We start from the raw sequence: 21225 nt of genomic DNA, 5'->3' as shown, positions 1-21225 counted from the left end.
TGGCTCTCTCTGTCGGCATATTACTGTATTAGTTACTTGCTGAAATCAAACAGCAGGGGGCGGGAAAGTCATTTGATTGCAGTAGTTAGATGTTCCTACAATGTTGCAGCTGTCACAGAGACTTGGTTGGGAGCAAGGCAGGATTGGGAACTCAATGCTCCACGGTTTAGATGTTTCAGGCAAGATAGTGAGGGATGAGAAAGCAATAGGGGAGTTGCATTACAGATGAAGGAAAATGTCACAACTGTATTAAGGGAGGCTATCTTGGAGGTCTCATCCAGCGAGGCCATATGGGTAGAATTCAGGAATAAGAAATATTCACTGTGCTGGTGTTTTACTGAAGACCTCCTAATGGCCAGCAGCAGATAGAGGAACAGATATGTAAGCAGATCATGTTTGTTGTCGTGGGTGATTTTAACTTCCCCAATATTGACTGGGACTGTCTTAGTGCCAGGGGCTTAGATCATAGAATCCCTGCAGTGGGGAAACAGGCCATTTGGCCCACACTGACGCATTGTAACAGCATCCCATCCAGACTCACCACCTTACCCTATCCCTGTAACCCTGCATTTCCCGTGACTAATCCACCTAACCTACATATCCCTGGACACTGTAGGCAATTTAGCGTGGCCAACCCACCTAACCTGCACATCGTTGGACTGTGGGAGGAAACCGGAGCACCCGGAGAAAACCCAGCTTTGGCAACATTTGTGAGGTGAATCCAGGAGGGATTCCTGGAATAATATTTAAATAGTCCAACTAGAGAAGGGACTGTACTGGATCTTGTTTTGGGGAATGAGCCTGGTCAGGTGACCTGATAGACGTATATAAAATTCTGAGAGGCATGGATAGCAATATAGCCTGTCAGGGTGGCAATATCAAATACTAGGGGGTATAGGGTTAAGGTTGGGGGGTGATGTGCAAGGTAAGTTTTTTTTTAACACAGATGCCTGGAACATGCTGCTGGGGAGCTGGTAGAAGCAGATATGATAACAATGTTTAAGAAGCTTCATGACAGACACATGGACAGGCAGGTGGGATTAGTTTAGAATGGCATCATGGTTGGATGAGACATGGAAGGCCGAAGGGCCTGTTCCTGTGCCATAGGGTTCTATGTCCCTGGTGTCTTGTAGCAATTCTCATCGACTTAATGCAATGTGGTCAAGTCTGTCTTCTGTGTTCACACACAGTAGTGAATTCATTAGCATTCCACTATAATGCTTGAGTATGGACAGCTCCTCATTTCAGTAACCTGGACTGTGTTCGATCCTTTACAGTGGGGTAGGGTGGCGGCTAGGTTACAAACGTCCCTTCAGGGAATGTTCCTGGGCCTTAATGCTGTGGTATCCCTCAGACCCTGCAAAGAGAGTACAGAGGGTGTCATTTAGCCTGACTGCCTGTCTCTCTGCCATGTTTGTGGCAGGTTGGGCAGACAGAGGGCCTGCTGGTGCACTGACACCTCCCAGCACTAGTGGGCAGCAGTGAGACTGGGGAGAGAGAGAGATCATTAATACCTTGAAATCATTCAGCTTACCTGTTTTCCTGATAATTCACTTTACTGGTTGTGCCTCTTTATAAAAAGGACAATGTCTGGGGAGATCCAAGATGGTGGCAATCTAACAGGTCTGCCTTGCTGAGCTCTGCATCATAACGAAAGCAAAGTGGTGCTTTCACTCTCCCCAATTAAGCTATTTTGGAGATAATAGTTTAATATTAGTAGAGTTGCTGCGCACCTTTTTCGGTAAGGGAAGGTGACTAGAGGTAAAGGACAGAATAAATCACAACAGGCAGGACACTCCTCTGCAGCATCAGACGGGGCTGCAGCTGTGGCCTCCCCTGAAATCCCTACTCCTGGTCGATGGACTCACCTACTCAGCAAGGCTTGGCTGCAGACATCGCTAAACCCCGGGAGAATATCAAGGCATCAATTGAAGAGAACCGCACCAGGCTGGGCCCAATCACCGCAATGCTGCAGAAGCACGAGCAGGGACTGCAGAATTTCGGGAGGAGGTCGAGCAGCAGACCACGACGTCAGAGACCGCGGTCGAGTCCTTGGCAGGATATATCCAGGCCTTGGAGAAGCGTACAGGCCTTCGTAGAGCAGGTCGATTACCTTAAGAATAGAGGTTGAAGAGAAAACATCTGGGTGGTCAGGCTGTAGGAGCGAGAGGAAGGCGAGCAGCCAGCCAGCTTACTCGAAGAATGGTTGCTGTGTTTTCTGGGTGGGCCAGGTGCAGATTGAGAGCGCGGTCTTCGTGTGATTCCAGTCCGATAGGGACAAACAAAAGGTAATGGGAGCCTCCAGATTGTTGGGAAAGGGTCCACAGGCCCTGGTTTATAAAGGATCAAAGATCATGTTTTTTCAGGACTTCTCTTGCGGATCACGGCTGCAGAGGAAGTCCTTTGATGAGGTGAAGAAGAGACTGAGGGATCTGGATATTCAGTATTCCATCAGGTACCTGGCAATGTTCCATTTTAATCATGAAGGGTCCATGCATGTGTTTTACGCCTCAGGAAAAGCAAGAAACTTTCTGGACACTTTGAAATAGATCGGATGGTCCAAAGAACACGGACAATAATGTTTTCTTTTCTTTTCCCCTTTTTTTTCTCTACTGTAAGTACTTTTTAAAATATTTTATGAAAGTGTTTTTTTTAAAGTGATAATTAAGGTCAGTGTAGAGTTGGGGATGGGTCAAGTGCCCACCTTTTAATTTCTTTGTTCATAATACCTATTTTTGTTGTTTATCCTTGTCCAGAGCTTGGGGCGCGGCTCAAGCTAGGAGGAGTTGTAGAGGTGTATGCGGGTAGTGTAAGCGCCCCCTGTAGGCAGGGGGCGAGTCTATCATCAAGTGTTTTTTGTACATTGGAATTAGTTTCGTTTGGTTTTTAGTAGAGGTAATTTTTGAAAGTTTTGTTGATGTAGTTTTAGTGTGTGTATTTTCTAGATTCCATGAGTCTCCATTTATTTTACACTTGGCGAGTTGTGAGTAGGGTTCTTCCTTTCAGGGGTTCAACAGTTGTTATAGAGGGGTGTGGCTAGGTGTCTCCTCAAATGGTGCACCTGGAATATTAGGGGGAGTCGCTCGCCAGTCAAGAAAAAAGGAGTACTTTCAAGTTTTCGGGAAGGAGAGGGTTCATATTGCCCTGTTGCAAGAAACCCATCTTGATAAGGAACACTGAAAGTTACAGCAGGGTAGGTTTGGTTGGGTGTTTTTTTTTGTCCTTTTAACACTAAGAGCAGGGAAGCGACCATACTTGTCCAGCAGTGTCTCCCATTACATTTTTAGATCTAGTTAAAGATGAATATGGGTGGTTTGTAATTCTTAAAGCTTTAATACATGGTGACGAGTATGACATCCTAAATATCTACTGTCCCCCAGCACACTCCACACAGATTCCTGACTGCTGTGCTTTTGAAGTTGATTGCCCTTAGAATGTGACACGTTATCTATCATAGGGGGAGATTTTAATCACTTCATGGACCCCACAATGGATAGAATGCCCAATAGTCACACACATACCTCTCCACAATCCAAGTAATTGGTTGACTTATGTGTGGAATTGGGGCTTGTGGGTGTTTGGAGATGTCTCCACCGTAGGAGTAGGGACTTCACCTTTTTCTCTAATCCACACAAATGTCCCACTAGGATTGACCTTTTTCTAGCACCCTTGCTTTTCCTCGATTTGGTGATGTCCTGTAAAATTGAAAACATAGTCATTTCTGATGTGTGGCATTGTATTTGAAGGTTGTGATTAAAGGCAATGGAACAAGTTCACAGCATTGACGAATGGATCCTTTCATTCTCAAGGGCAGTAGGTTTGTTGAGTAGTTCACAAGTGAATTTAAAGCATTTTTGGATTTTTGGCTATCAATTCGGGTAAGGCTAGTAACCTGCCTATACTCTGGGAGACTGCTAACGTATACGAGAGGGGGTTAGTTGTCTCTTCGGCCAGCCGTAAGTGACAAGGGAGAGCAGCAACATCTGCTCCAGGTACAGTTGAAGGCAGCTGAGACAGCATATTTTGATGGCCCATCAGTGACTAATTGCAGCGAGTCACAGCTCTCCAGGTTACTTTGAATTCCATGCTCATTCAGACAGCAAAGAGAATTCTCTTCCGTGAAACAAAGGCTGTTTGAACAAGGCGATAGGCCTGGCAAATACTTGGTGTATCTGGCCAAGAAAAAGACCACCCTCCAATCCAGTACATCAATTAGAGAAGGCACTGGGATTCTTATTTGTGACTCTGAAAGTATCAGTGCGACATCTCAAGTTTTTACTCCGAGTTATATCGGTCAGCATGCTGTGAGAATAGGTGGACTCAATGGAGTCGTCTTTTTTAAGAACCTGGATCTTCCAGGTGTGACCTTGGAACAGGTGTCAGTTCTTAACGCCCCTGTGACAGTGTGAGAGAGAGGAGGAAGTAAGACTGGTTTGAAAGAAGGAAGACGCCTGGCCCTGATAGTCTCCCAAGTGAATTCTACAAAAAATGTATAAATATCCTGTCAGGGCCAATGTTGGATGTGTACAACTATTTGTACAGTCATGGCTGCCTCCCACCATCCCTGAGAGAGGCTAACACCTCTCCCATTCTTAAGGAAGGGAAGACCCCAGAGAACTGTGCTTCATATAGGGCTATTTCGCTGTTAAATTCGGACTTTGACATTTTATCCAAGACACTTTTGCGAAGACTAGAGAAGATGTTGCCCTCTATTGTTAAGGAGGACCAGACAGGTTTTTATAAAGGGCCGTAGGTCTTCCAATAATATTAGAAGATTGCTGACGCACTTGGACCATATTCATTAACGATCGGTTCAGAGTTTGGTTGTCTCTTTAGACACAGAGAAGGCATTAGACCGGGTGGAAAGGCCAAATTATCTTTTATACTCTTGAACGGTTTGGCCTTGGTGAGGTCTTTGTCAGATGGGTGGAGGTCCTGTATAGTGACCCTCTGGCTGTGGTTCTCACCAGTGGTGATGGATTTAGTAATGTCAGTATTGGTAGGGCAGTCAGCAAAGCTGTCCCCTTTTCACTGCTCCTGTTTATGTTGGTGACGGGGCCACGAGCAGAGACTATCCGTCAGGACCCTAACATACCTGCTTGTGAGGCGGAATCACGGGCACAAATGATTACCTTATATGCAGATAATGTTCTCCTCCTCTTATCAAACCCAGCAGTTTCTGTACCCCATTTAATACAATGTACTCATTTATTTGGCTCTTTTTTGGGATATACTTTGTAAAGTCAGAGGCTATGCCTGTGGGGGTCTTAAGGGAATACTTGATATTGAAGGTGAATTACGATTCCCCTTTAAATGGTCACGGGAGGAGGGGGGGTTGGTTTCTTTCCATGAGCCTTTTTGTTACTCCCACCTTTGATCAGTTCTTTAAGGCTAACTTTGCTCATTTGCTCGACAAGATTAGATGAGACCTTCAAAGATGGGAGGCCCTTCCAGTCTCTTTGTTAAGTTGAATAGCCTTCATCAAAATCAAGGCCCTTCTTCATCTGTTCTATTTCATGCGAATGCTCCCCTATGCTTCCAAGGCAAACGTTGTGGCAATTTCCTGGCTGGTTTAGTTCTTTTATTTGGCGTCACAGGTGGCCGCTCACTAAGCTTGCCAAATTGCAGGAACCCCAAGGGTTGGGGAGAGTAGACTTTCCAGATATTAAGCTCCCTTCTGTCCTTCTTGAGCGACTGGGCTTGTGACAACCCGAGATCAATATAGCTGAATATCGAGGTCTCCCAGGCAAAGTGTCCCCATAGTAGGCTGTAGTTTATGGATAAGATCAGTTATGGAATATTGTCGGAATCCAATCATTATTAATACAGTCAAAGCGTGGAGAGCAATGCGACAGAGCAAGGGCAGTTTATCTAACATCTCCTTTCTTACCCCTATCGTTGGTATGCCGGGATTCCGGCCAGGGATGGTGGACCCTGGATTCGAGCTGTGGGCGACATAGGGAGTCTCCTGTTTGGGGAGACCTGTTTGGGGAGACCTGTTTGAGGGGGAGGTCATGATGTCCTTTGCCCAAATGAGCCGCAAATATGGATTGGTCAGCAGGGACCTTTCTCGTTATTCTCAGGTTAGGGACTTCATCCAAAAAAAAAACTACGCTTTTGACCAACAACTGTAGGTCTGACACAGAGGAGAGTGCTTCATGCCACAAGCACATTCTTGGTTTGTACTGGTTACCAACTATTGCGGGGTGGTGTCTCGAATGACATTGAGTGTCTGTGTGAGTTGGGAGTGGAGAGCCCCTCAGAGACATGAGAGGACATTTGGGAGAACATGAGAAAGATCTCAATCTGTAACAGAACATATGCCATGCAGTTGAAGGTTCTTCATAGGATTCATTTGGCCCCAGATCGTCTTACGATATTCAAAAAGGGAGCATCTCCAATCTGCCCCAAGAGCAAAATCAGCAAAGATCCCCTCACTGTTTGTGGTCATGCCAATAGCTTCATAGGTACTGGAGCACTGTGGCAGGGGTAACGGAGAGGGTCTTGGGGGGGCCGAAGTAAAGGGGAAACCGGTCTCTATCCTCTTGGGCTTGCCGAATTTATCTTCCTTAGACGCACATGGGGGAAAGAAGTATTTAACATTCTCACTTACAATGCAAGGAGGAATATTTTGATGAGCTGGGTGTCTGAGAACCTTCCCGGGCCTGTTGGAATGAAGTTAATTGTGGAACGGATCCCTTTGGATTTTCTCAAATCTGGTGCACCGTAAAACAGAACTTTTTAGAAGACATGGCAGCCCTTTTTTGAATTACATGGACGTAGACTTGACTGCCATTTTAATGAGGGCATTTGTTTAGCCATGGTGATTAGGTTTAGTGAGCCTTGTGCCCTTAGAAGAAGAACCCCGAATAATTACGGGCACGAGAATTAGTGCTCCCAAAGGTTGGGAGCTTCGGTGTGGTTGAGCTGAGTGGCGTTATTTATTTATAGATTTGTAGTGAGTAGTTTTGATTTGTTTTGTCGAGTAGGGTAGTAGTTAGTTCATTGTAGCGGTTGTTATCATTTTTGATTGTTATATTTTTATAATTTTGTAAAGGAAAATTTTGCATTAAAATATTTTTTAAAAAAGGATAATATCTGACTCTTACTGTGAAAAGTTTTATTTTCCTTGGTATAGAAAGAATGTCGTGCCAACTGAAGCAAGGATTGCAGCAGGAATGACACCAGGAATGGGCCAATGCAACCTGAGATTGTGTATTTCGGAGCTCTGCTGCTGGCTCTGCCGCAAGTCGGAACATCAAGCCTTACCTCGTGGGCACAGCTCTCAGCACCTTGTAGATCACACCATACAGGAGAAAACAGTTGTCGAGAAAAAAGGCCCACCAGTCCATCGAGTCTGCTCCAATCAGAAATAAAATACCTCACTGTTCTAGTCCTATTTCCCAGCACTGGGCCCATAAACTTGGCCCTTAGTTTTGGCCCTTAACCTTGGACCATCACCGTGGCCCTTAACCTTGGCCCTTAACCTTGGCCCTTAACCTTGGCCCTTAACCTTGGCCCTTAACCTTGGCCCTTAACCTTGGCCCTTACCCTTGGGCCCATAGACCTGGCCCTTAGCCTTGGCCCTTACCATTGGCCCTTAGTTTTGGCTCATATCCTTGATCCTTACCCTTGGCCCTTAGTTTTGGCCCATAACCTTGGCCCTTACCCTTGGCCCATACTATTAGCCCTTAGCCTTGGCCCTTATCCTTGGCCCATAGCCTTTGCCCTTACCTTTGGCACATAGCCTTGGCCCATTCCCTTGGCTCTTACCTTGGCCCATACCCTTGGCCCTTACCCTTGGCCCTTACCCTTGGCCCATAGCCTTTGCTGTTACCCTTGGCATATAGCCTTGGCCCATAGTCTTGGTCCTTCCCTTGGCATCACAGGAAGAGAAGGAAGGGAGGAAGCATCTGGGACCCCTTCAATCTCGACTGTCTCAGCATCCAGTGGGGTAATGCCCTGAAAATCCAGGCCTGCCTTTATATGTCTGTTTGTTCTTGAAAGAGGGCATTTAAGAAGGGATAGAGTTTAAGGTATGGAGTTATAAGTTTTCAAATCATATTTCCTAAATGTCATTGACTGAAGACAGGTTGTTTGTTATAAAGAGAGATTTTCTTGTTAAGGATAGAAATTTCATGTGTGTTTTCTTTAACCTGAGATCATCAGTTCGGTAAATTGGGAACTTTGGATAGTTTGACTAAATCTTTTCACAATTACCACTTTCTATCATCCATGTGCATATACCCTCAGGTCCTGAGGGTATTATATCACCTATTCCATATTGTCATTCAATGTTCTTTCAACCAAATGCATCACTTCATAAAATCATCGAATCCCTACAGTGTGGAAGCAGGCCAATCAGCCCTTCGGGTTCATACCATCCCTCTGAAGAGCATCCCATCTAGACTTGTCCCCCTACCCTATCCCTGCAACCCTGCGTTTCCCATTGCTAATCCATCTGGCCTGCACATTCTTGTACATTACTGGTAGTTAAACACGGCCAATCCACCCTGACCTGCACATCTTTGGACTGTGGGAGGAAACCAGTGCATCTGAAAGAAACTTACGCAAGCACTGGGAGACTCCACAAACTCAACACAGACAATCGCCCAAGGCTGGAACCAAATCTGGGTCCCTAGTGCTGTGAGGTACAGTTACTACATTTAAAAGACATTGGGATAGGTTCATGAATGAAAATGGCTTCGAGGGATATGGACCAAACACAGGCCAATGGGACTAATCTGGTTTGAGAAACCTGGTCACTTTGAGTTGAAGCGAAGGGTCTGTTTCCATGCTGTATGCCTCCACAAAAACTTTGCTTGGCTATTTGTCCAAAGCTGACTTCTTGCAATCAGCAGGTGGATCATACTCTACATTAACCAGTCAACCTCATTTCCAAGAGAGCACAGGGTCCTCTTTGCCAAATTCCTTTTCAATTGCGAAGGTGTTCAAACAGCTCAATGCATCTGGCTCTCTGATCAGCCCTCAGCCAGAGGTACATATTCCCAACACAAGATGCAGGATGACCTCAGAGGCATACCCACTGAGATACAGCCTCTTGTTAGGGACCGTGGAAGGGTTCATTTCCAACTTGGTTACGGGGTTCTGTGTCGTCTTGGAAGTTGAAGCACTCCAGCATAAAAAATGATACCTAGCTCCATTGCTCTGAAAGGGTTAAAACTGAGGAGTGTCCGAAGTGCCAGCCAGCCAGCTGATGTCCTGTTGGGGAGGGTGTTTGCAGGTTCACTTTCAGATGTCCTATTTGTGCACTGAGCTTTCAAGGTGAGCTAAGGGCTGGGGCTCGATATATCTGAGAAAATGGGCTTTCATCGAATGATAGTGAATTTTTTAATACCTCTGGTAAAAATGACGGATTGTTATGTGCAACATAAAGACACTTCAGCAGAGAAACTCTTTTCTTTATCCCTCTGACACACAGGCCCTGGAAGCATTTGGGTCACCTGGGCCATCCTTCCTTGCTGACATTCCAAGATGATGCCTTGCGCACTCCTCCAGCTGTGGGAGCGTTTAGAATGAGCCAGAGGATGTTCCTGGATTAATGATAGTGAACCATGAGCTGGGAGTTCGGAAAAGTGGGAGCTGATCATTCTGACATTTGGATCGCTTGTTCCTGTACCATTAGATGGAGGATTTCAAAGGAGTGATTAACAAGGGAAGCCCCCTGTCCCTGGAAATAAGCAGGAAATAAAATGTCCCTAGAGCGTCGGAGGCTGAGGGGGTGAACTTAGAGGTTTACAAGATCATGAGGGGCATGGATAGGATAAATAGACAAAGTCTTTTGTCTGGGATCGGGGAGTCCAGAACTAGAGGGAATAGGTTTAGGGTGAGAGGGGAAAGATATAAAAGAGACCTAAGGGGCAACCTTTTCATGCAGAGGGTGGTATGTGTATGGAATGAGCTGCCAGAGGAAGTGGTGGAGGCTGGTACAATTGCAACATTTAAGAGGCATTTGGATGGGTATATGAATAGGAAGGGTTTGGAGGAATATGGGCCGGGTGCTGGCAGGTGGGACGAGATTGGGTTGGGATATCTGGTCGGCATGGACGGGTTGGACCGAAGGGTCTGTTTCCATGCTGTACATCTCTATGACTCTGTGACTCTACAAAAGCTGAGAGACAAGGGGCAGCTCTCTCAGGGGACAGTGTTTGTCATGCAGCTACCTTTTGTGACTGGGATGATGGTGCAGGAGGGTAACTGAGGTTAGGTTTCCCGATCAGTCCAGCTAGACAGCTACTGACATCAACACACTCAATGCAAAGTGTCCATTCAACTATTGGTATCAAAACACCACCCTCAATTATCAGAGTTTGGATAGTGTTCCTATCCATTTAGCTATTGCATCATGTCTAAAATGATTCTTCTTAATAAAACTAATAATAAACAATCTTAAAGACTGCTTAGAAACAGTAGTCTTATTTCTTGGTAATCCATACTTTACTGATAAGACAATGTGCTGCTTGAAGATGCAGCAACACAATGTGCACATTGATTGTGACTGATGTACACTTTGACTGGTGACTGGGGGCTTGCAGTGGACAGACATGGATCCTGAATTTGCTCACTGTTGCAGAAATTGAGTGCTTTAGAGTTATCCTCCAGGATAATGGGTTCCTGGCATTGCACAATATGTATTGCACATGACCAAGGCCATCACTTTCTGACCTTAAATCTGCCTGGTCAACCTCCAATTATCCTGGAAAGAAGAAGTATCTCAAAACATTTAACCATAGGTTTTAATGTTTCATGATGCTATTCAGCAGTGGCTATGTGAATGATATTTTTCACAACAACAGAAATATTCAATTGAATAGAGTTATAGAGTCATAGAGATGTATAGCACGGTAACAGACCCTTCAGTCCAATTCATCCATACCGACCAGATATCCTAACTTAATCTAATCCTATTTGCCAGCACTTGGCCCATATCCCTCCAAACCCTTCCTATTCATATGCCTATCCAGATGCCTTTTAAATGTTGTAACTGTATCATCCTTCACCATTTCCTCTGGCAGCTCATCCTCATAATTTTGTAAACCTTATAAGGTCACCCCTCAGCCTCTGTTCAGCCTCTCCCTGTAGCTCAGATCCTCCAAACCTGGCAACATCCTTATAAATCTTTTCTGTACCCTTTCGAGTTTCACAACATCTTTCTGATAGGAAGGATTGATGAGAGCAGAGTGGTGGATATGATCTGTATGGACATCAGTAAGGCATTCGACAAGGTTCCCCATGGGAGACTGGTTAGCAAGGTTAGGTCTCACGGAATATAGGGAGAATTAGCCATTTTGATACACAGCTGGCTCATAGGTTGAAGACAGAGGGTGGTGGTGGAGGGTTGTTTTTTAGACTGGAGGCCTGTGACCAGTGCCACAAGGATCGGTGCTGGGCCCTCTACTTTTTGTCATTTATATAAATGATTTGGGTGTGAGCATAAGAGGTATAGTTAGTAAGTTTGCAGATGACACCAAAATTGGAGGTGTAGTGGACAGCGAAGAGGGTTACCTCAGATTACAGCAGGATCTTGCTCGGGTGGGCCAATGGGCTGAGTGGCAGTTTAATGGATTTTAATTTAGATAAATGTGAGGTGCTGCATTTTGGGAAAGCAAACCTTAGCAGGACTTATACACTTAATGGTAAGGTCCTAGGGAGTGTTGCTGAACAAAGAGACCTTGGAGTGCAGGTTCATAGCTCCTTGAAAGTGGAGTCACAGGTGGATAGGATAGTGAAGAAGGTGTTTGGTATGCTTTCATTTATTGGTCAGAGTATTGAGTACAGGAGTTGGGAGGTCATGTTGTAGCTGTACAGGACATTGGTCAGGCCACTGTTGGAGTATTGTGTGCAATTCTGGTCTCCTTCCTATCGGAAAGAGTGCTGAGTATACAAGTTGGGAGGTCATGTCTTTGCTGTACATGACATTGTTAGGTCACTGTTGGAATATTGTGGGCATTTCCAGTCTCCCTCCTAGCGGAAGAATGTGGTGAAACTTGAAAGGGTTCAGAAGAGATTTCCAAGGATGTTGCCAGGGTTGGAGGATTTGAGCTACAGGGAGAGGCTGAACAGGCTGGGGCTGTTTTCCCTGGAGCGTCGGAGGCTGAGGGGTGACCTGATAGAGGTTTATAAAATCATGAGCAGCATGGATAGGATAAATAGACAAAGTCTTTTCCCTGGGGTGGGGGAGTCCAGAACTAGAGGGGCATAGGTTTAGGGTGAGAGGGGAAAGATATAAAAGAGACCTAAGGGGCAACTTTTTCACACAGAGGGTGGTACATGTATGGAATCTTCTGCCTGAGAAGATGATGGAGACAAATATCCCCTCAACACTTAAGAAACATCTGGACGAACACAGAAAATTCTGGAACTATGGACCCAGTACAGGTAAGTGGGATAAGTGTAGTTTGGTATTTGTTAGTCAGCATAGACATGGTGGGCTGAAGGGTCTGTTTCTATGCTTTATGACTGTCGGAGAATCTATGAGACTTATAGGGTATGGAAGAACAGTGTAGGTTTTTGTGAAGGTTTGAATATTGGAATTTTTGTTAAAGAATCCATTGACATTGGGACTGAGGATGTATTTGATCCAAAATGGTGACAGTGTAGGACTCCTGAGCTGGAGCTCATCTTCGCCACCTGCTTTCCTTTCTTCTATTTTCACTATTTTTCTTTTTTTTTTAGTTTTTTTCTCTCTTTACTTTCCTTCTCGAGGGGGCTTGGTCGTGAAGGGGGCGGTAGCGATGACAGTGGCTCGGGACCCAGAACAGGAGTTTTGGTAGTCAGCTGCAAGGCAGTTAGTGTGAGGCAAGGCAGCAGAACGCTGGCGGAATTGTGGCTGGGAGCTTGCGGCGGCAACAGAGCAGGACTCTGGGGGGCTTTGGCGAGGCAGCTGGTGAACCAGGGAGGCAGTCGGGGTGAGAAAGCAGTGAGGAGGTACGGGGATCAAGAGATCGAGCCCAGCATGAGAGAGAAATCCAACCCTCATGGGAAAAGAGGAGCGACTGCAGACCAATGGCTAAAGAAGGCCTGTAATTTGGAACTTTCAACTTTAGTTCTTATTTACTACTTTATATTGAGAAGAATTGTAATGTTGAACTTTTATTTCCTTATTTTTCTACTTCTTACCTAAGGTTTTTGTACCTGGGTACCGTATACCTGAGATGGTGCCATGAGTGGCAACAGTGTAAACTTTTCACTGTACTCCTACATCCAGGGACTTAAGTACATGTGTCAATAAAACCTAACTCTAATTTATTCTCTTTTTGTCAGACTGGTTTTGGGTTGTTTTAGTTAGAACATTGCTGCTTGTCTCACCTGCTGTGTTGAAAGTTGTCACTAACGTCGAAATTTGAGCAGAAGTTTTAGAGCAGGTTCTTTTTTAGATTAGATTAGATTCCCTACAGTGTGGAAACAGGCCCTTCGGCCCAACCAGTCCACACCGACCCACCCAGACCGATTTCCCTCTGACTAATGCACCTAACACGACGGGCAATTTGGCATGGCCAATTCACCTGACCTGCACATTTTTGGACTGTGGGAGGAAACCGGAGCACCCGGAGGAAACCCACGCAGACACGGGGAGAATGTGCAAACTCCACACAGATAGTCGCCCGAGGCTGGAATCGAACCTGGGATCCTGGTGCTGTGAGGCAGCAGTGAGCCACCGTGTTGATAGATATGGATTGGCGGGAAGCCTTCTCAGTGAGCTGAAAGTTCCGAATGAAAAGATTTCTTTTTTTCCCAGTATTGTACTTGCAAAACTGTGATCAGGCAGGAAAAACCCACAAGGAACATCTGTGTAGTTATAACGATGTTGAGTATGTGCCCTGTTGAGTGACATTTTCACTTTTTATATACTGGTTATGAGATAAATATTGACAGCACAACAAGCAACTATTTTGTCATTCTTCAAATAATAATTGGGGTTCTTTCATAATGTCTGAGAGTCCTGCTAAGACCTTAGTTTGATATCCCGAGTTGATAGATAGCAGTTTAAGTATAAGAAAGTAGACGTAGGAGCAGAAAACATTTGGCCCTTTGAGCTAGCTTTATTATTTATCATCTTCTCTTCTTCATCTTACTCTCCTGAGAGTGAGGATGACTTCCTCTTGTTCCTTAGTTGTGAGTGCTCAATTCACCAAACTGTCCAGTGCTGGATCCACCCTCTGTGCTGGAGGTTGGGGGTGGACAGGGCTAGGATCTGTTAGTGGCCTCACTTTCCTGTCGTTTCATGTATCCCTTGACTGCTCTGTCAATCAAAAGCCCATCTAACTCAGCCTTAAATATATTTAATGGACCAGCTTTTTCCCCGTGGATGTTTCACTGGAGTTGCCTTTCTCACCATCTTCGACAGGGTGAGAGCGGGCCTGGACTCCTGAGCATGTGCAACAACAGGGGCAGCAAAGGAGCATGCCCAGAATGAGGCTGACCAAAACTCCAAGCCAGGACTAGGCCCAGGGAGACAACATTTTAAAATCTGGACTTTTTCCTTTTCTTTTGATAAGAACTTTAAGATCTGGATTTTTTTAAACTATTGGCTTTGTTTCTTTTATTTTTTCTCTTGTTTTACTTCAAAATTCTAGTTATGTATTTTGTATTTTAAAATGGCAATTGAATGTCATAAAATGGCAACTGGGTACACTTTTCACTATACTCCTGTATTCCTGTACTTGAGTGCATGTAAAATCTGACATTTTTTCATTTCAAAAATATAATTTATTCATAAAATTATATTTATATACATATAATCCCGAAAACAGTTTGGTTCTGTACAGTGGCAAATGAAGAAACAAACAAACATTGGAGTTTGATTCTATCCAAACAAAACCTAAGGCTATATTTACCTGTACAAGACTATATTTATATACGTTTGAGGCATTGGGGGGGGGATCCATTAACTGAATGGACTGCATTTAACTTCGGCTGAAAGAGCTCAGATTGGTCCTTCCCCAACTGCTGCCCAAAGCTTTCGGGCATTCCTCAGCACGTAGTCCTAGATTTTGGAATGTGCCAGTCTGCAACATTTGATGGAGGTTGATTCCTTGCTCTGGAAGATCAACAAGTTTTGGGCAGATCAAAAGGAGTCTATTACCGAGTTGATGGTTCTCCAGGCACAGTCGATGCTTGTCTGGCGAACAGTAAGTAGAGCACAGAGCCCTGGGCCAGGGAGCTGCTTGGATGAACCTCGACAAGAACCACTGCATCTCTTTCCAGACTTCCTTTGGATAGGCACATTCCGGAAGAAGATTCCCTCCTTTAATTCCTCGTAGCCCCTTTGAGGGCAGTGTGCAATGGTGCAGACGGACTGAGTGTACATAAAGAATCTCACAGGCCTTGGTGTTCGGGGGATGAGATATTCTGCCAAATGCCTTTGACAGTCTGCTCAGAGAACAACCCGATAGGATCCACCCTCTCCTTTTCCAGAAGGGTCTCAAGGATGCTATGTGCTGGCTACTTCATCGAACATAAAACATAGAACAGTACAGCACAGTACAGGCCTATGGCCCGAGGTGTTGTGCTGACCTTTTATCCTACTCTAAGATCAAACTAACCTACATTCCCTACATTTTACTGTCATTCATGTGCCAATCCAAGAGTCGCTTACATGTCACTAACATCTCTGACTCGACTTCCACTGCTAACAGTGCATTCCATGCAACCACCACTCTCTATGTAACGAACCTACCTCTGACATCTCCCCTAAACCTTCTACAAATCACCTTAAAATTATGCCCCTCATGATAGCCATTTCCACCCTGGGGAGAAAAGTCTCTGGCTTTCCACTCTATGTATGCCTCTGATCATCTTGTACACCTCTACCAAGTCATTTCTTCCTTCATTCCAATGAGAAAAGCCCTAGCTCCCTCAACCTTTCTTCGTAAGACATGCTCTGCATCCAGCACTATCCTGGTAAGTCTGCACCCTCTCTTCCTATAGAGAAGTGACCAGAACTGAACACAATATCCCAAGTGTGGTCTAACTAGGGCTTTATAGAGCTGCAGCATAACCTTGCAGCTCTTATACTCAATCCCCCTGCTAATGAAAGCCAACACACCATACACCTTCTTAACAAGCCTATCAACTTGGGTGGCAAGTGGATGTGGACACCAAGATCCCTCAGTTCCTCCACACTGCCAAGGATCCTGCCTTTAACTTTGTATTTTGCAGTCAAATTCAACCCTCCAAAAAGTATCCCTTCACACTTTACCAGGTTGAACTCCATCAGCCACTTCTCAGCCCAAGTTCTGCATCCTGTCAATGTCCAATTGCAACCTACAACAGCCATCCACACTATCCACAACTCCACCAAACTTTGTGTCATCAACTTACTAACTCACTCTTCCACTTCCTCATTCAAGTCGTTTGTAAAAATCACAAACAGCAGAGATCCCAGAACAGATCCCTGTGGAACACCACTGATCACTGTGCTCCAGGCTGAACACACTCCAAATACTAGCCCCCTCTGTCTTCTATATCCAGACAGCCAAATTTCCCTGTATCCCATGCCTCCTTACTCTCTGAATGAGCCTACCATGGGGGCTCTTATCAAGTGCTTTGCTAAAATCCATATACACCACATGCAGTGCTGTACTTTCATCAATGTGTTTTGTCACATCTTCAAGGAATTGAATAAGGTTTAGGAGGCATGACCTGCCCTCTCAAAGCCAAGCTGACTATCTCTAATCAAACTATGCTGTTTCAAATAATCATAAATCCTGTCTCTCAGAATCCTCCAGAGATGTAAGACTGACTGATCTGTAATTCCCAGGGTTATCTCTATTCCTTTGCTGAACAAGGGAATAACATTTGCCAACCTCCAATCACCTGGTATTACTCCTGTGGACAGTGAGGACGTAAAGATCATTACCAAAGGCATGGCAATCCCTTCCCTCGCTTCCTGTAATAACCCCTCCTTATCCAGAGCTTTGTATACTACGTCCCTGTGAACATAAGACCATAAGACCATAAGACATAGGAGTGGAAGTAAGGCCATTCGGCCCATCGAGTCCACTCCGCCATTCAATCATGGCTGCTGGGCACTTCAACTCCACTTACCTGCATTCTCCCCGTAGCCCTTAATTCCCCGAGACAACAAGAATCTATCAATCTCTGCCTTGAAGACATTTAGCGTCCCGGCCTCCACTGCACTCTGCGGCAATGAATTCCACAGGCCCACCACTCTCTGGCTGAAGAAATGTCTCTGCATTTCTGTTCTGAATTTACCCCCTCTAATTCTAAGGCTGTGTCCACGGGTCCTAGTCTCCTCACCTAATGGAAACAATTTCCTAGCATCCACCCTTTCCAAGCCATGTATTATCTTGTACATGGTCCACCTTAGACCTCCAGATGATGTGCAAGATGGTTCAGGTGACTGCAACCGCACAGGCTCAGGGTATGGGCCAGACCTGCGTCATGGACAACAACAGAGAGAGAGAGTGCCTCACCAGATGACCAAGTTTTTGCCTATAACGGAGAGGAAGTGGTGTTCCTAAAAGCCCAATTTCTGCTTCATTTGGCAATGCACTCTTCCCTAGAACTTTCAGGTAATCTGTTCTGATGGTGAAGGGTATAAAGGATCATTTGGCCCAATTCCCAAAGATGGAGTTTGGCTAATGTGATGCCACTATTTAAGAAATGTGGTAAGGACAAGCCAGGGAACTATAGACTAGTGAGCCTGACGCTGGTGGTGGGCAAGTTGTTGGAGGGCATTCTGAGGGACAGGATTTACATGGATTTTGGAAAGACAAGGACTGATTAGGGATAGTCTCCCATAGGAGACTGGTTAGCAAGGCTAGCCTTCATGGAATACAGGGAGAACTAGCCATTTGGGTACAGACCTGATTTAAAGGTAGAAGACAGAGGGTGGTGATAGAGGGATGTTTTTCAGACTGGAGGCCTGTGACCAATGGAGTGCCACAAGGATTGGTGCTGGGTCCACTGCTTTTCATCATTTATATAAATGATTTGGATGTGAGCATAAGAGGTTTATTAGTAAGTTGGCAGATGACACAAAAATTGGAGATATAGTGGACAGCGAAGAGGGTTACCTCAGAGTACGGATCTTGATCAGATGAGCCAATGGGATGAGAAGTGGCAGATGGAGTTTAATTTAGATAAATGCGAGGTGCTGCATTTTGGGAAAGCAAACCTTAGCAGGACTTATACACTTAATGGTAAGGTCCTAGGGAGTGTTGCTGAACAAAGAGACCTTGGAGTGCAGGTTCATAGCTCCTTGAAAGTGGAGTCGCAGGTAGATAGGATAGTGAAGAAGGCGTTTGGTATGCTTTCCTTTATTGGTCAGAGTATTGAGTACAGGAGTTGGAAGGTCATGGTGCAGCTGTACAGGATATTGGTTAGGCCACTTTTGGAACATTGCGTACAATTCTGGTCTCCTTCCTATCAGAAAGAGTTGTGAAACTTGAAAGGGTTCAGAAAAGATTTACAAGGATATTGCCAGGGTTGGAGATTTGAGCTACAGGGAGAGGCTGAACAGGCTGGGGCTGTTTTCCCTGGAACGTCAGAGGCTGAGGGGTGACCTTATCGAGGTTTAGAAAATCAGGAGGGCCATGGATAAAATAAATAGACAAAATCTTTTCCCTGGGGTTGGGGAGTCCAGATCTAGAGGGCATAGGTTTAGGGTGAGAGGGGAAAGATATAAAAGAGACCTAAGGAGCAACTTTTTCACACAGAGGGTGATGCATGTGTGGAATGAGCTGCCAGAGGATATGGTGGAGGCTGGTACAATTGCAACATTTAAGAGGCATTCGGATGGGTATATGAATAGGAAGGGTTTGGAGGGATATGGGCCAGGTGCTGGCAGGTGGGACTAGATTGGGTTGGGATATCTGGTCGGCATGGACGGGTTGGACCAAAGGGTCTGTCTCCATGCTGTACATCTTTATGCCTCTATGACTCTAATGATCCCCACTTGCACATTAGCCAATTCTCTATTCAAACCTTGTCAAATACCTTCTGGAAGCCCAAATACAATACATCTACTGGTTCTCCTCTAAACATTCTGATTGAGACTTCTCAAAAAAACTCTAAGACATTACTCAGACATGATTTCCCTTTCACGAAGCCATGCTGACTCTACTCCCGATACGTCTCAGAGCAGTCTCAGGTTCTGCAGCAAGGTTGAGAGAGCTTGCTCCATAGCACAGCCTTTGAGGTGTGATTGGGTGGCTTTTGTGTCTAGGAGTCCAGACACACTGAGTATGTTCTTCTCAGGGGCAGGGCTGTCCGAAAACACAGAATACACAACACTCACACTCTGGAGAACTGAGACCACTTATCAACCACACTCTGACAACACAGAAAACGTGATACTCACATTCCTGAGATTAGAGTATGCACTAATATCGCATTCTCAAGATCAATGAACCCAGAGCATTCATGATTAGATTAGTTACAGTTTGGAAACAGGCCCTTCGGCCCAACAAGTCCAGACTGACCCGCCAAAGCACAACCCACCCAGACCCATTCCCCTACATTTGCCCCTTCATCTAACACTACGGGCAATTTAGCATGGCCAATTCACCTAACCTGCACATCTTTGGACTGTGGGAGGAAACCGGAGCACCCGGAGGAAACCCACGCAGACACGGGGAGAATGTGCAAACTCCACACACTCAGTCGCCTGAGGTGGGAATTGAACCCAGTCTCTGGTGCTGTGAGGCAGCAGTGCTAACCACTGTGCCACCGTGCCGCAGCATTCACTATCCTGATACTGGAGAGTACTCAGGACTCAAGCTTCTGAAAGTAGAGAATTCACAGCATGTGGACTCATCAACCGGGCTTGGAAATACATCGCTGTTCTTCACTATCCCCATATCAAGATCCTGGAACTCCCATCCTCAGGATACTGTGGGTCTAACTACACCCCATGGACTGTAGCAGTTCAAGAAGGCAGTTCACTACAGTCTTCTCAAGGGCAACTAGGGACGGGCAATAAATGCTGTCCCAGTGACACCAACACCCCATGAGTGAATTTAAAATAAATTCAAAATTCACTCAAAAACAGTGAATACATAGAACTGACATTCACGGGAACAGAGAATGTTCACTGTTGAGTACACAGAATGCATTGTACAAGCACTCCAAAGAGCTGAAAGTGCACAGCACTCAATCTCCTGAGAGTAGAGAGTTCACAGCACCCACACCTCTGAGATCAGCGCACCGAATCTAGACAGCTCAGAGTACAATGCACATGTACCCTGGACAAACGAATGACAATGAGAAGAGGGATGGTTAATACAGGACTGAAGGTCTTATATCTGAATGCACACAGCATAAGGAATAAGGTAAATGAGCTTGTGGTACAGATTGAAACTGGAAGGTATGATGTGGTAGGGATCACAGAGACGTGGCTGCAAGGGAATCATGACTGGAAGCTGGATATCCAAGGATATACATCCTATCGAAAAGATAGGCAGGTGGGCAGAGGGGGTGGGGTCGCCTTATTGGTAAGAAATGAAATTAAATCGATCATAAGAAGCACAGTAGGGTCAGATGGTGTAGAATCTGTGTGAGTAGAATGAGGAACCACAAAGGTGAGAAAACCATAGTCAGAGTTATGCGTAGGCCTTCAAATGGGGGTGGATGTGGGGCACAAAATACACCAGGAGATAGGAAAGGTATGTAGGAAAGGCAAAGTTACGGTGCTCATGGGGGATTTTCATATACAGGGGGACTGGGAAATCCAGGTTGGTAGTGGATTACAAGAAATGGAATTTGTGGAATGTCTATGAGATGGCTTTTTGGAGCAGATTGTGTTGGGGTCCACTAGGGAGCAGGTGATACTGGATTTAGTGTTGTACAATGAGGCAGACTTGATAAGGGAGCTTAGGGTGAAGGAACCCTTAGGAAGCAGGGATCATAGTATGATCGAATTTACTCTGCAATTTGAGAGGGAGAAGGTAGAATCAGGGCTAACGGTATTACAGCTGAATAAAAGTAACTACAGAGGCACAAGGGAGGAGCTGGGTAGAATTGACTGGGAGAGCAGCCTAGCAGGAAAGACAGTGCAACAGCAATGGCAGGGGTTTCTGGGAGTAATTCAGGAGACACAGCAAAAATTCATCCTGAGGAAAAAGAAGCATGGTACAGGGAGGATGATTCAGGAAGTCAGGGATAGCACAAAAGCAAAAGAAAAAGTATATAATGTGGCAAAGGGCAGTGGGAAACTAGGGGATTGGGAAGCTTATAAAG

Source organism: Chiloscyllium punctatum, chromosome 45, assembly GCF_047496795.1.
Source record: "Chiloscyllium punctatum isolate Juve2018m chromosome 45, sChiPun1.3, whole genome shotgun sequence".
NCBI classification, from domain to species: Eukaryota; Metazoa; Chordata; class Chondrichthyes; order Orectolobiformes; family Hemiscylliidae; genus Chiloscyllium; species Chiloscyllium punctatum.
The sequence above is the reverse complement of the archived record's forward strand: the minus strand, read 5'-3'. Positions refer to the sequence as shown.